Source organism: Anabrus simplex, chromosome 12 (assembly GCF_040414725.1).
Source record: "Anabrus simplex isolate iqAnaSimp1 chromosome 12, ASM4041472v1, whole genome shotgun sequence".
NCBI classification, from domain to species: domain Eukaryota; kingdom Metazoa; phylum Arthropoda; class Insecta; order Orthoptera; family Tettigoniidae; genus Anabrus; species Anabrus simplex.
Genome location: NC_090276.1, coordinates 42,250,875 through 42,266,743, shown reverse-complemented (window position 1 = coordinate 42,266,743; position 15,869 = coordinate 42,250,875). Strand labels below are relative to the sequence as shown.

Below are 15,869 nucleotides of genomic sequence, written 5' to 3'. Positions count from 1 at the left end.
CTCTTCATAGGACGACCAATATCTCTTCTTCCCGTAGGATGGTATTCCAGGGCAAGTTTGGGATTCTGTCATTATCCATCCTCAGAACGTGGTTTTTCCAATTTATCCTCTTTTGGAATATTCTTTCATTCGTTGAGAATATATTTAATTGTTGTCTTCTCTTCATTTCGTAATTTATCTTTTAGGGAGTATCCTTTCACCGATCTTAGGAATCTCATTTCAGATGATTGTATTTTATTCCTATAGCTTTTTTTATCCATTCTTCATTCTTCATGACATTTTCAAATTTTATTTTGGTCAGTGGATGAATTTGAACTTTTTGTTATTTCATTTCGTACCATTAGGAGCCGATGACCTCGATGTTACGCCACTTTAAAAAACAAGCATCATCATCATCATTAGTCCCAATAAACCTACTTTGTACATCCGCTGATTGGCAGGCAGCTCGTCATTGACATTCTTGAGCTGGACTGAGTTGAGTTGTATTATATGTAGTGTGCCAGTCGTAAAGTTGGGGAGCCATAAACGAACAGCCAGTGAAAGTGCACGTTGGTCACTTCTTCTCTTGGTATTCACGCCGCGGTTCGAGTGCTCCGTGGCGCATTTGAAACGCTCCACCAAACTGCACCATTGTGTCATTGTTGGCTGTTACCCCACACCTTCTAGTCGGTTCATACAGAAGCGTTTACTTCGTGCGTTGCGTCATGATGAAGGAACAGCGAAAATAAAGTAATGAATCAATGAATAGAATACCCTTCTCTCCCAGTCTCGCACGACCGCCAACTGGGGCGGAAGTACTCATTTATTGCAATCATCATTACACGCAGTTAGATTTTTTAAAATGCACAATCAGCCTCTGTGGTGTAGTGGTTAGTGTGATTAGCTGCACCTCCGGAGGCCCGGGTACAACTCCAGGCTCTGCCACGAAATTTAAAAAGTGATACGAGGCTGTAACTGGGTACCCCTCAGCCTTAGGAGGTCAGCTGAGTAGAGATGTGTTCGATTTCCACCTCAAGCATCCTCGAAGTGTTTTCCGTGGCAAATGCCGGGATGGTACCTAACTTGAGGCCACGGCCGCATCCTTCCCTCTTCCTTGTCTCTTCCCATCCCCCTACCAGGCCCCTGTTCATCTTAGGAGGTGAGGCCGCCTGGGCGAGATAGTGGTCCTCCTCTCCAGTTGTATTCCCCCGACACAAAGTGTCATGCTCCACGACACTGCCCTTGAGGCGGTAGAGGTGGGATCCCTTGTCGAGTCAGGGGGAAAAAGCCAACCCTGAAGGGTAAACGGATTAAGAAAGAAGAAATCAAGAATATTAAAGATAATCCAATTAAGAAAAGTTGAAAAATTATTTATGTACCGCATACTTACTTATTTTATTATACCCGTTTATCTTCCAGTATTTACCCTCTACCACCTCAAGGGTAGTGCCTCGTAGTTGTTAGTGTGATTAGCTGCCATCCCCGGAGTCCCGGGTTCGATTCCCGGCTCTACCACGAAATTTGATAAGTGGTATGAAGACTGGAACAGAGTACACTCAGGCCTTGGAGGTCAACTGAGTAGAGGGGGTTCGATTCCCAACTTAGCCATCCTCAAAGTGGCTTTCCATGGTTTTTTCCAGACAAGCTACCTAACTTAAGGCCACGGCAGCTTTCCTTCAATCTTCCTTGTCTATTCCTTCCAATCTTCCCTTCACCCCACAAGGTCCTTGTTCAACATTATAGGGGAGGCAGCCTAGGCGAGGTACTGGCCCTCCTCCCCAGTTGTATCCCCGACCCAAAGACTCGCGCATCCAAGATTCTACCCTTCAGGTGGTAGAGGTGGGATCCCTCGCTGATTCCAAGGGAAATACCAGCCCTGGAGGGTTGAAAGAAAGATACAACACGGAACTTAAAAATAGCATAATATGTATGAGACTATGTAGCGATTTGTTGTCTTGAAAATTAACCTGAATTCCATAAATATATACTTTCTTTTTCACAGTTAACTCTACGTCGCCTCGACACAGATAGTTCTTATGGCAACGATGAGATAGGAAAGGCCTAGGAGAGGGGAGAAAGCCACAGTGGCCTTATTCAAGGTACAACACCGGCATTTGCCTGGTGTGGAAATGAGAAACCACGGAAAACCATCTTCAGGGTTGCCGACAGTGGGGTTCGAACCCACTATCTCCCGAATGCTAGCTCACAGCTGCGCAACCCTAACCTCACGCCCATGTCGCTCGATAAAATGAGTATCAAGTGACTGCTTATGCGCATAGTATTTTCGCAATCTGCGTTATTTGTTAATGAATAAATTAACCGATTGCAACCAGATTACCTTCAAAATTGAATTCTGTAGTCATGTAAGTAACTTTCAAAGCAACCCTACAATTATTTCGTCTTGGCAATGTCCTTACCACAGCCGTCCATAGTCTGCACTGAATCTTTCACATAACTCCATCATTATTCATTAGGAGAAATTATAGCATGGATTCATTTACAAACTCCATGTTTCTCTCATGGTTAATTAAATGTAGCTTGCTCCAGGCTTGGAACTCTGAGGAATTTATATATTCGCGCTCCCAGCAGCGTGATGAGTAGAGCCCGGATTTTTATGCATTCATAGGTTAGAATGCAAAGTTTCTGAAGCGAGCAGCTACGTATAGTCTACCTTCACAACGATAGTGCTATGGGGTTTGCATAAACATTAGGGGCACGGCCCATCAGAACTCCTATAATTTATGTTACCCTTGCCACATTATGGAAGAGGGGGTGACCGACACTTCCTATTTAGTTTGCAATCTAAACTGTTACGGCATGAAAATCCGGGCTTTGGTGATGAGTGTGTTCTGCGGCACTAAATTAATAATTTCACAGTTAGAAAAAATGTATACGAATCGATATCAGTAAATACGCAGTTAAGTTCGAAAAGTTACCAAACTGCAGAAAACAAATGTAATTCTATTTTTATCTTTTTAATTATATACTCAAGAGTATTCTATTACTACAACAGATCATGTTTGCAACTTTGCAACATGAACAACTTGGTATATTGCGGGCGGGGCCCGCGGGTAACTGCTAGTATGCCACAAATAGTACTTAGACGTATCTTAAATTAATAACTTTTTGTATATAACAATTTGCTTTACGTCGCGCCGATACAGATAGGTCTTATGACGATGGAAAGGCCTAGAAATGGAAAGGAAGCAGCCATGATGATGATGATGATGATAGTGCTTGTTGTTTAAAGGGGCCTAACATCTAGGTCATCGGCCCCTAATCGTACGAAATGAGACGAAATGCAATGACAATTTATGAGTTCAAAATCATCCACTGACCAGAATTTTTAAAAACGCGATGTTGAAGAATGAATGGATGGATATGAATTTAAAACAATCAGTGGATCCATCCCAGAAACTATCATAAACAATAGTATTACTGACCAAGGGGCTGCTTCTAAAGCACAATCCTAAATTGAGGATGCTTGTTGTCTAAAAGGGTCCAAAATACAGGTCAACGGTCCCTCATAATGGTACTTATCGCTAGTAAAGTAGAACCATGGTATTTTTCTCATGTTGCGGTACTAATCAAGAGTAGCGTAAACTCACGGTGTTCCACACATTATGATACTACTCACAAGTATTGTACTTCGCACATTTAACGCAGACCTATGGTAATAATAATCGTATGGCCTCAGCTACCGTGTGCAGACATTTCAGTTTGACGCCATCTGGCTGTCTGCTCGTCAATTTCGACGTTCCGTTTTACTCTAGGCCCACTAGATGGCAGACCGAGTAAACCGAAACACCAAATGTGTCACCAGAGATCTTTAACATGCCGACATAGTATGACATGGAGTGTTGAATGGACATTTTCCGCCCTTCAAAAATCCGACTACCTCTGCTGGGTTTGAACCCTCTATCTTGGGATCCGGAGGCCGACACTCTACCACTGATCCACAGAGGCAGCTAGACCTATGGTGTTTCTCACATAATGGCGCCTCTCATGGGCAACGGAAACCCATGGTGTTCCTCACCTAGTGTACTAATCACGGGCGCCGGTATTCCCAGGTTGTTCCTCACATAGCGGGTACTAATCACAGGCAACGCCCAGACCCGTGGTGTTCCTCACAGTGGTACTAATCACGGGTACTAGTAAACCCATACAGTCTCACCTTCTACTGCTACTAATCACAAACCTATTGTGTACCTAATATATTTGTACTACTCGCAAGTAAAGGCGACCAATGGTTTTCCCCGCGTGATGGTACTAATCCCAAGTAGTTTTATGGTTCTAATACAGTCATCCCTTGGTCGCCCCTTTTAGTCGCCTCTTACGAAATGCAGGGCATACCGTGGATGTATTCTTCGTCTGGGTCCCCCATCCACACGGAGTGGAAGCGGCCGTGGCCTTTATTAAGGAACAGCCCCAACATTTACCTGGAATGAAAATGGGGAAACCTTGTGCTAACCTGCATTTTATCTCCTCCTTACTTCTGCCATCATTAGTTATTGTACTTCCTTTAAGACTTTATTTCCTTATCTAATATTTCCTGCATCACCTAACTTCATTCGACTGCACTCCATTACTTTTGGGTTGGATTTATTTATTTTGTACTCCTTCTTGAAGACTTTTTCCTTATCGTTAAGCAATTTCTCCAAATCTTCTGCAGACTCAGATAAAATAACAATGTCATCGGCAAATCTCACTTTTGATTTCCTCTTCTTGGGTTATGATTCCCTTTCTAAACACCTTTTTTTTTCACCGCCTGCCCTATATAAACATTAAAACGGAGAGATGGCAATCTGCAGTCTTGCCTCTCTCTCCTTTATAGATTGTTGCTTCCTTTTCATAGTCCTCGACTCGTCACAGACCGATTTTTGTACAGATAATACCTTCAGAATCTCTTAATCCAATGAAGATACTTGAAATATTCCTACTCGCATCACAATGAGAATTTCTGTTCAGTCGTCCGCTTGACCAACATCACCCAGGTGGCTTTGGGTGGACTCGATCGTCTCCTAGGTAACGACCAAGGTTGAAAGTGCATAACCCTCCGTAGAGGCAGAAATATTGCACATCTATCTTGCTTTATAGATTCTTCTTTAATGATGTAATTACAGGTACTCGTGAAACTGGTTCAAAAAGGGGACACTGTGTAATTATTGGTAGTTAACCAAACGAGGAACCAAAAATGGTCACTTCCCATTAAGCCTCGTCCAAATTGCTCCTGGTGGTAATAAGTAACGTGCAGAACGTTGTTAGGCAGCCTGTGAAACTGCTTACTCCGCCATCGATCATTAAAAAAACAGAAAAAGACATAGCATTTCTGATTTGTCTCCTTATACAGGTTGTATCAAAAGTTACGGTGCAAAATTTCAGGAATACCTTAGGGAAAGGAATTTAAGCACGAATAGGTTAGAACGCAAACGTATTAACCAAGGCGCAACGGTTTATTTATTGATTGATTGTATTTATTTATTTATTTATTTATTTATTTATTTATCAGACCTAACAACCATCTGGATATTGCAAAATGTTGGTTTGAACTTTACAATTAATTGACATATATTGGAATATATATCAGAATACATATATTTTGCACGTTTTCACATTATAATTACATAAATATCCATATGTAATCAGTCAAATTTGCAGACGTGTTTCTGTTACATTGTTCCTAATAATAGTTCTTTAGTCGCTAGTAGTATGCTAATACAGGTTGGTAACTGTTGCTTAGCGTGAATCAGAGATGTAATGAGCACAATAAAAAGAAAGATGATTTAGGTCCTGATTCGACTGGCCATCGCATGTACAATATGGTGTGTCCACTAATTTGATACGATAACGGTGACTTCTAAAACTTCCGTGATTGAATCGTATTCGAGTGATTAACGAGAGGAATATGAGGTGTATGCATAAGTTTTTTCCGGTTTCGGTGAGAGATGGCGCCAGCAAACAGTACGCAGCGTATGAATTTGACACATACGTCAACTTAGCAACACACACAAGTTGAGTCCGCCAAACACTAGCGTCTGTGTTGTATCGTTCAGTGATCATGTCGACGTTTGTGCATGAAAAAGAACATTTGCGGCACGCATTGATTTTCTTATTTAATCAAAAGCAAACGGCTGTGGAAAGTCATCGTTTGCTGGTAGAAACATATGGTGAACACGCTCCATAGATTAGAACACGTGAGACATGGTTTCGACAATTTAAACGTGGTGATTTTAATATGAAAGACAGCGCGCGCTCTGGTAAACCACAAAAGTGCAAAGACGAGCAATTGCAGACGTTACTGGATGATGACCCAACTCAAACTCAACGCTGTCGCAAACAAATGATTAATTTAAATCACGCAGTGATCGATAGACGACCGGAATGGGCCAGAAGACATGGCAAAGTGATTTTGTTACACGACAATGCGCCGTATCACACAGCAAAATCAGTGAAAGACACCTTGAAATCGCTTGGATGGAACATCCTTCCGCACCCCGACGACCTGGCGCCATCTGACTATCACCTCTTCGCATCAATGGGGCACGCGCTCGCAGAACAGCACTTCAGCAATTTCGAGGAAGTTAGAAAATGGCTCGACCAATGGTTTGCCGCAAAATACAAGCAGTTTTTCTGGCATGGTATTCATAACTGACCTGAAAGATGGGCGAAGTGTGTAGAAGCCGATGGCCAATAGTTTGAACAAACAAAAAACATGAATTTCCCTTGAAAATTACGTGTTTACTTTACCATAAAACCCGGCGAAACACCTGGTATAATCCATGAAGTTGCAGGTAGTATTCATGACCTGTCCACTAACGCATGCTTCATTCGGTAAGGCATCTATGTATTCATTATGTTACCCCGAAGCTTACTCCGGAACCACGTCTTTGGAGTTCATACGTTTTCTTGAATAATACTGAAGACACACAACGGTTCTACACTGAGATTTGCATAACTATTAGCGATCTGAACTATCAGAACCCCTAAAATTTATGCAGCTCACCTTACATAACCCGAGAACAGCTAGATGATACTTGCGCCTTGTTCAAATACGTTTGCATGACGTAGATGTAGCCCCTTAAAGCAACAAGCATCATCATCATTAGGGAAAGGATTTTAAGGTGGAAAGTATTGTCAAGGAAGCGGGAAAAGAGGTTCTGAAAATACAGACCAAAAGGTGCAAACAAACAAAAATGTTGCTAAAATCACATTAAGGTTTAAACCAGTTACATGAACTTTCCTTATCCCATTTATTCTTGTGTATATAGAGAGAGAAACTCCGCTCCTCATCTACAGAAACCAATGGAGCATGTCTTGTCAGCATTCGTAAAGGGAGTTTCTTCAAATTTAATTCGAATTTGTCTTTAGCGAATGCATCAGCGTTCTCCCTAACACTCATCAAATTCTTCCAAACTCTGAATCACGTCAGGCAAATATTTGTAGCCATTCACTGCAAAAAGTTCCAATTCTAGGTCTTTGTTGTTTAGTAATTGTTGGGCCTGCCTGATAACTTCTGAGTCTAGGGCACATTTGATTTTATCGAAAATTTTCGCCCAAGAAGTGTTGAAGAGAAAACAGATTCTATCTAATCTTTTAAAAACGCAGATAAAAGTGGGAGTAAAAGGTGGCAACGTGTAGTAATATCACAAAAAGTGTGCAAACGGTGCAACAAATTGTGTTAATTTTACTTCATTTCTTCTCCCCAAATACCTATCGGTTTGAAATAGCTGTAGTTTTGGAAAGGGGCTGCACCTTAGAAATCTCTCACTAACATCATCAAGATATTTGAAAACTGTTACTCTGTGATGTCTACACCCGAAGTTTGTAAAGATTGTGTCTGCATCTTACGCCAGAGTTTGTCAATCTCCTGTGTCACAGAATTCAGCTGAAGACGCATATCAAGTAACGAAAGACATTACAATTAAAAAACATTCTGTAAAAATGAAAAATAGAAGCACAAAAACTGTTATAAAACCGTAATGCTTTTGTGGAGCAGAATTTTTGGTCGTAAACAAAATAACAAAAGAAAAATAGGAAATTGAACAATTAGAGAAAGAGGAAAGGATAATAGTAAGGAATGTATTTGGATCAAGAAAAATGTCAAAGTCCTTGGATGAGGAGTAATAAAGACATACATAGCCAAACTGATAAATCATCAGATGCGCTCAGGAAAATTATCATTTATTTTTATGGTCACGTGGTCGTAATGAATCTGGAAAGACTGACAAAAATATTTGGTCATTTTGACAAAAATTCTAAAACAAAAATACGTAGTTTCATCGAAATGAAAAAGAATTTAGCAGAAATGAGGATTACTAAAGCAGAAATTCTAGGCAGGCCTAAGTTCGATGATTTTCAGGAGAAAGGCAGAAAACGTGAAGGAAAGTAAGAACAAAGTGAAAGGATGAAGAAATATTAGAGAGACCGAACATCAAAGGAAGGAGACAAAATCATGAAAGTTATTTTACCTGGTCCATGGAAATCCGAAATCGAAGAAATATTATTATTATTATTATTATTATTATTATTATTATTATTATTATTATTATTATTATTATTAACTGAGGATTGTTAAATAATAATAATAATAATAATAATAATAATAATAATAATAATAATAATAATAATAATAATAATAATAATAGCATCGGACCAAAATGCGAAAATGGAATTTGGACGGAAAAAAGAAATTTTATGGAATCTATCAAGTTACAGAAAAATCACTGATACAATCAGGATACGGTGATTACAATTTTGTGGTCACTTTTATAGAATGGATAATAACAGACTCACAAAGAAAATTTTAAACTTAGCCTTATCATTGAAAAATCACAATAATTGGTTAAAAGAAATCAGCGAAGACCTAAATAAAATTGGCATTAATGAAGAAACCATGCAAGATAGAATACAATTCAGAATCTTAAATCACAAACACAAATTGTCTGTAACGCCCACCGGACTAAATACAGGATGGGCTGAACAACGTTGAAAGGAACACAGCGAGAGCATGAAGATATATTGGGAAGAGAAGAAGAAAAAATCTAATAAGTTCAAACGCACTCCTTATTTGGGCATAACGAATTTAAAAAATACAACATAATTCCCTTTTGTATTCTTTTTCTTCTCCTTCGTTCGTTGGGTTGGGCCGACTATGGATCACGTTAACACGAATTCAGGTTCATCTGTCTCTGGGCTTTAATCCTCGTGCTCCTTAATCCTTTCACTCTGCAATCTCGTCCTTTCTTCTGTCCGCAGCGCGTGGGTAAGGGATCTAACTTTTCGATGAAACCTCTTCCTGGCCCTTCTTAACCTCCTGGTACCAGCGCACTGTAGTTTTCTTGATCTCAACATTTCTGTTATTATTGCTATTCGTCTGCTTGCTTTCCTTCTTTATTTCTTTGTTTGTTTGTTTGTTTGTTTCTTTCTTTCTTTCTTTCTTTCTTTCTTTCTTTCTTTCTTCGTTATGGTCAGATATGGAGCGCGTTTGGTCTTATTAGCTTCGCCTGACTTATTCCCCTTCTTCTTCTTCCTCCGAAATCTCTTCATGAATTCGTTCTTCTGTCCACCGTTTCCCAGTGGTCTTTTTAGCTCTTTCCATGAATGTGTGATTTGCAACTCGAATTCAAAGGACTTTACGATTTTTAATGGTATCGTTTGTAACATTTGTCTTGTTTTTTTTTTTTTTGCTTAATGTTTCCTTATTTTGCAATCAGTTGATCGTGACCAAGGCCCGGATATATATGACCTAAAAATGTTAGAAATATGTAAGCATTTATGACCTGAAATGTATGAAAATATGACATAAAATTTTGGGTCACATTTTCCAAATCTCTATAATCTTGCCGTAGTTTAAATTAACATTATATTGAAAATATACTTTCAAGATCTACAACATCCAATAATAATAAGAAATAATATTCATTTTATTATTATAGAGTGTAACCTTGGATTGCGAGCATTATTCGTTCCGGCAACATGCTCGTAATCCAAATCGCTCGTATATCAAAGCAAATTTTCCCATAAGAAACTATTGAAACTCGGATGCTTCGTCCACAACACAAAAACATTTATTCGCATAACATTTCTAAAACAAAATATAACGTAAAACAATTAAACTGCACTTTACCTTACAATAGAATCATTGTTGGTGTGAGAGAGACGAGAGATGACATGAGAAGAGTTACTGTGTAGCACGAATTTCACTAACGGAATCACTGCTATAGGTTGGCTCATTGGAAGCGTTTTCTTTTCGTGCAACTTTAACGAGGAACCTGTCCAATGACTGTTGCTTTTGCTTCTTTTTGAGGATTTCACGAAAATGTGACATTGCATTGTCATTGAACAGATTCATCCACTGTAATCATCTCCTTCTTCCGACCGAATTCCTTTTTAGCCTTCTTTTCGTTCACAGGGCCCATCGTTGCAGAACAGTTATATCACAGATGACAGAAACAAAACATGTACACTCGTACGGTGTTGACTATGCGAGCGAGGCACGCCAACTGAAGTCCAGCGCGGGAAATGATTACACACACTTTCCCAGGAAAAAGAGTGGAAGGGGGAGGGGAAAACAAAGGCACAGGGGAGGTGGAAACGTACGTAATCGTGACGCTCGTATTGCGAAACCTCACTCGGTTATCAAGTCACAATTTATTTAAAATATTTGCTCGTCTTGCAAAACGCTCGTAGACCAAGTTACTCGCAATCCGAGGTTCCACTGTATTTTGAATTTATTGAATTACTCAATCCAGAGATAAGTCTCGACTCTGCACACAATGAAATAAATGTCACATTTTGAAGGGCGATCAGAAAGGATTAAGAAAGCAAATTACATACATTTTAAAGTTTTCCAATAGGAACGACCTTCTATTTTCACGCAACATTGATTTGTAACAGAAAAATGACCTCTCATCATCGCAGGATGTTATTGGACCATATTCGAAATACGTCAAATTATTAGAGTTCCATTGTGGCTCGCTTTTCTGTCGCTTTATACGCAACTGTCTCTTTTTATACACTTTACCCTCCTAATGAACATAAATATATATTTCTAAGAAAAAACGCGAAAATACACGGGGAAATATGACCATAACATGAAAAATTACGCGAAAATGACAAAAAACATTAAGAGTCAAAATATGACTTTATATGACCCGTGAGAATTGCATAATATGAGTCACCATAGATAAAATCGCGCTTGACTTGTATTTTCAATGGAATTACAAATAAAATATCCGGGCCCTAATCATGACTTACACACCAAGGAAAAATGCTGCGGTGCACCTTAATTAAGGGCATGGCCACTTTCTTCCAACTCCTAGCCCTTTCCTCTCCCATCGTCGCTATAAGACCTATCTGTGTCGGTGCGTCGTAAAACGACCTGTTAAAAAATTTAAAAAGCCTGAAATGTCCCCCGGAGTGTAAAACCGGTTGACAAGACTGCGTGTGACGTGCTGTACAGTGAGAACCTCAACCACTGGTTCCATCTCTTGCCATCATCAAATTTCGCTTCTCCCGCTTTTTATTTTCGTTTTCTTTTATGATCCATTACACACCATCGGTCTGCGTGTACATCGACCTATGAAATGAGCAAAGACAAAGCGACAGCCGTTGAACCGCAGTCAGTGGGTCCTTAAATGATGTATTATAATCACATTGACATTATTCTTTTTTACAGCAATAAATCAGAGAACAAGCTCGATTGTTAAAACAGGGTGTTCAAAAATTCACGCACTTCATTGGAATCCCAGAGAAATGTTAATTCCCTACATGCATAACCGACGCCAGTGTAAAACATTAGTGCCCGAATTCACTCTCACTCAGTTTCTCTTCGGCCATGGAAAGTTTAAGTGTTTAAGTGCTCTTTTCCACGCTTTAAAATTATCATTGGCCGGGCTAAATGGCTCAGACGGTTGAGGCGCTGGCATTCTGAATAGAGTTTTTAAATGTAGGAATATGAAGATAAAGTTGAAATTTAAGAGGCCAAAGTGGGGAAAATATTCGTTTGTAGGAATAGTAAGTGGGGATGGAATAATTTAATCATGTAGCAATTTACTTTTTGATCGCTGGCGTAGCAGGGGGGAGAGGTGAGACTCCCACGTGGCGCGTCCTAGGTGGCGGATAGGGGGTTCCTAACCGGCTTGCCGGCGGACTTGAGGGAAATAAAATACCTCTCGCGGACCGAACACACAACCCCCCGTGGGTGGGGGATGCAGACGAAGAATACACCTACGGTATTCCCTGCCTGTCGTAAGAGGTTACTAAAAGTGGCGACCAAGGGATGATTATATTAGAACCATGAAACTACTTGTGATTAGTACCACCACGCGGGGAAAACTATGGGTCGCTTTTCCTTGCGCGTAGTACCACTATATTAGGTACTAAATAGGTTTGTGATTAGCGACGGCTTTTACAGTACCTGTGATTAGTAGCACTATATGAGCGATACAATGAGATGACGGAACCCATAGTTCTGGCTTGCCTGTGATTAGTACCCACTATATGAGGAATACTACGGGATAGTACGAGTCCCTGTGATTGGTACACTTAAGTGATGAACACCATAGGTTTGCGTTGCCTGTCAAGGGCGCCGCAATGTGCGAAACACAGTAGGTCTCCATAGGTTGCCTGCGAATTTCATTACCTGTGAGTAGTACTATAAAATGTAGAATACCGCGAGTCTACGCTACTTTTGATTAGTACCGCAACATGACAAATACCATGGTTCTACTTTTCTTGTGATAACTACTATTATGAGGGGCCGATGACTTTGATTTTGGACTTCTTTCGACTACAAGCATCACCGATTCAGTATTGTACTATAGAAGCAGTCCCTTGGTCAGTATTACTTTTGTTTTACGCCACTTTCTGTGCATGTGAGGCACTGTGGGTCGGTTCCACTGATCGTTTTAAATTCATATCCATCCATCCATCCATCCATCCATCCATCCATCCATCCATCCATCCATCCATCCATCCATCCATCCATCCATCCATCCATCCATCCATCCATCCATCCATCCATCCATCCATCCATCCATTCATTCTTCGTCCTCACGTTTTGAATTATGGTCAGTGGAGGGTTTTGAGTTTTTAATTTGTCATTTCATTTCGTCTTATTTCGTACCATTAGGGACCGATAACCTAGATGTTTGGCCCCTGTAAACAACAAGCATCAAGCATCATCAACTTTTTGATCGAAAAGTTAATATTTTGCGTCTTGCACCATGGACACTCGTATCCCGCGTTCTTCGGCACGTGTTAAGTTGGTTCAGTTAAGCAGAAAGGAGAGGTGCTGTCCTCCTAAACCCATACTGAAACACAAAGCGAGAGAGGGGAGACATTCGAAGACCAAACAACCCATGAAATAAGGGAGCGAGAATTACAATGGGTTGACAAGAGCGGTGCGGTTCCACACCTGCCATAACAAGGAGCGAAACAAATCTGTCCAAGGCTGAAACTCCAGACTGGAGAATTGAACTTTCAAGGACTTGCTTGGACCTGCTTGGCGGAGAGCCGCGGCCCTGCCCACCGGTATTATATCACGAGATTTATCTTCAGAGACTCGGAATGAAGACCATGATTAGAGCTGGCCATTTCTGTGCATCTCCTTCTTTCTAGCTAAAGAAAAACCCCAGTCCTGCGAAAACAACGGAACAAAGGGGCTGAAGTCACCCATCGGGGTGTAAATGAAGAGTTGGTTTTTCCCTCGGACTCAGCGAGGGATCACACCTCTACTGCCTCAAGGGCAAGGTCCTGGAGTGTGAGACTTTGGGTTGGGGCTACAACTAGCGAGGAGGACCAATACGTCGCCCAGGTGACCTCACCTGATATGGTGAAGGATTGGAAGGAATAGATAAGGAAGGGAAGGAAGCGGCCGTGGCCTTGAGTTAGGTACCATCCCTGCATTTGTCAGGAGGAGAAAACCACTTCGAGGATGGCTGAGGAGAGAATCGAACCCCCCCCCCATTCAGTTGCCTTCCAAAGGTCGAGAGAACCCGTTCCAGCCCTCGTACCAATTTTCAAATTTTGTGGCAGCTAATCAGTGGTAGTGGTTGTGATTATTGTTTTAAGAGGAAGTACAACTAGGCAACCATACTCTATATAACACTAATCACAGAGAAAAATGGACGACACTTCGAAAAATGAAGGTATCGGCCAAAGGAAGACAAGGGCCGCGAAGGGCTTAAAAAGTGAAAGACTCCCTAGGCCTCCATACGTAATACCGTCGGGGTCGGAAAAGAACGACATTTGACCAAGGGAGGTCGGATAGCATAGATGAAAGTGAGGAGCCGAGCACGAGTAAGTGGAAGCACTGGCAGGACTCATCTAATGGCCACGTGGTCGCCAACCCACGCTCCTGGGGTCCCTTTTAGTCGCCTCTTACGACAGGCAGGGGATACCGTGGCTGTTATTCTACCGCCCCCACCCACAGGAGGATGGCAGATAATCGCACGAACTACTACACGACAGAAGCGTTTCCATGTTGTATCATGCAACAAAATCCGCCGCCTGTAAGCAATCATTTGTCTAGAGAAAAAACTTGCCAGGTTGTTTCATAGATATTCCTTGAGTTTTTAAGTTCCATGCTATTTGTTAGTGCAGTGTATGCGTTAAGATTTTTGGTATAAAGAGCGGGTGTCAATACAAAACCTTCTACCCATATATCATATATTATGACCATGTTTATGAAATGTTCGACCATATAACTACCACCACGATCCGTTCGACTCATTTATGCGATTGAGATTCATTTTCCAGAGAATAAATCGCTAGATTGTTTCAGAGAGCAAAATGGTCCGACGCGTTGGCTGAATGGTCAGCGTACTGGCCTTCGGTTCACAGGGTCCCGGGTTCGATTCCCGGCCAGGTCGGGGATTTTAACTTTCATTGGTTAATTTCACTGGCCCGGAGGCTGGGTGTTTATGCTCTCCCCAACATCCCTGCAACTCAACACACCACACAGAACACTATCTTCCACCACAATAACACGCAGTTACCTACACATGGCAGATGCCGCCCACCCTCATCGGAGGGTCTGCCTTACAAGGGCTGCACTCGGCTAGAAATAGCCACACGAAATTATTTATTATTATTATTATTATTATTATTATTATTATTATTATTATTATTATTATTATTATTATTATTATAGAGCAAAATGCAGGAAAGCACCAAAAATAGTTTATTCCTGTAATTCTATAGGAAATTTCACCATATTCTTTGATATTAAGTTCCGTGTTTTCGACACTGATAGGTCGTATGGCGACGATGGGATAGGAAAGGCATAGGAGACAGAAAGAGAGAGAGGCTTAATGTAGGTTCAGCCCGAGGTAAAATAACTTTAGCCGGGCTGAGTGGCTCAGACGCTTTAGGCGCTGGCCCTGGCACAGTCCGGTGGTATTTGAAGGTGCTCAAATACGTCAGGTCCGTGTCGGTAGATTTACTGGCACGGAACTCCGGAGGGACTAAATTCCGGCACCTCGGGGTCTCCGGAAACAGTAAAGGAGTAGTTAGTGGGACGTAAATCCAGTAACTTTATTATTATTATTATTAATAAAATAACTTTATATTAACAATTAACAATATTAATAAGAACACGCCAATGTCGCATAGTATTTGTAATTGAAGTCAGGCGCAAAGGTCTTCAAAAATAGGCCTTTTTGTTCTCGGTTGTCAGAAGTTTTCCGGGGGGGGGGGCTGGGATCAGTCTGCCCGCTTTCTCCTCCCCCTGCCTCCCGATATAATCCGTTCCCCGACAGCTAAATTTACCGCTGCACCACTGTCCTTACACCCCGATTTTCAAGAGTGATTTCGACCCATTAATTTTGTTTTCGCAGAAAAGGAGAACAGCCCGTTCCTACAGGTACTTTTGCATGCATCTTAGCGAT

The 15,869-nt window shown here is 41.1% G+C and overlaps 1 protein-coding gene across 1 annotated transcript in view; it reads left to right on the top strand.

Annotated features, from left to right (window-relative positions):
- Positions 1-15,869, top strand: part of LOC136884433 (thyroglobulin) — a 304,800-nt gene that overhangs the window by 98,813 nt on the left and 190,118 nt on the right. The gene's annotated exons all lie outside the window — the stretch shown is intronic.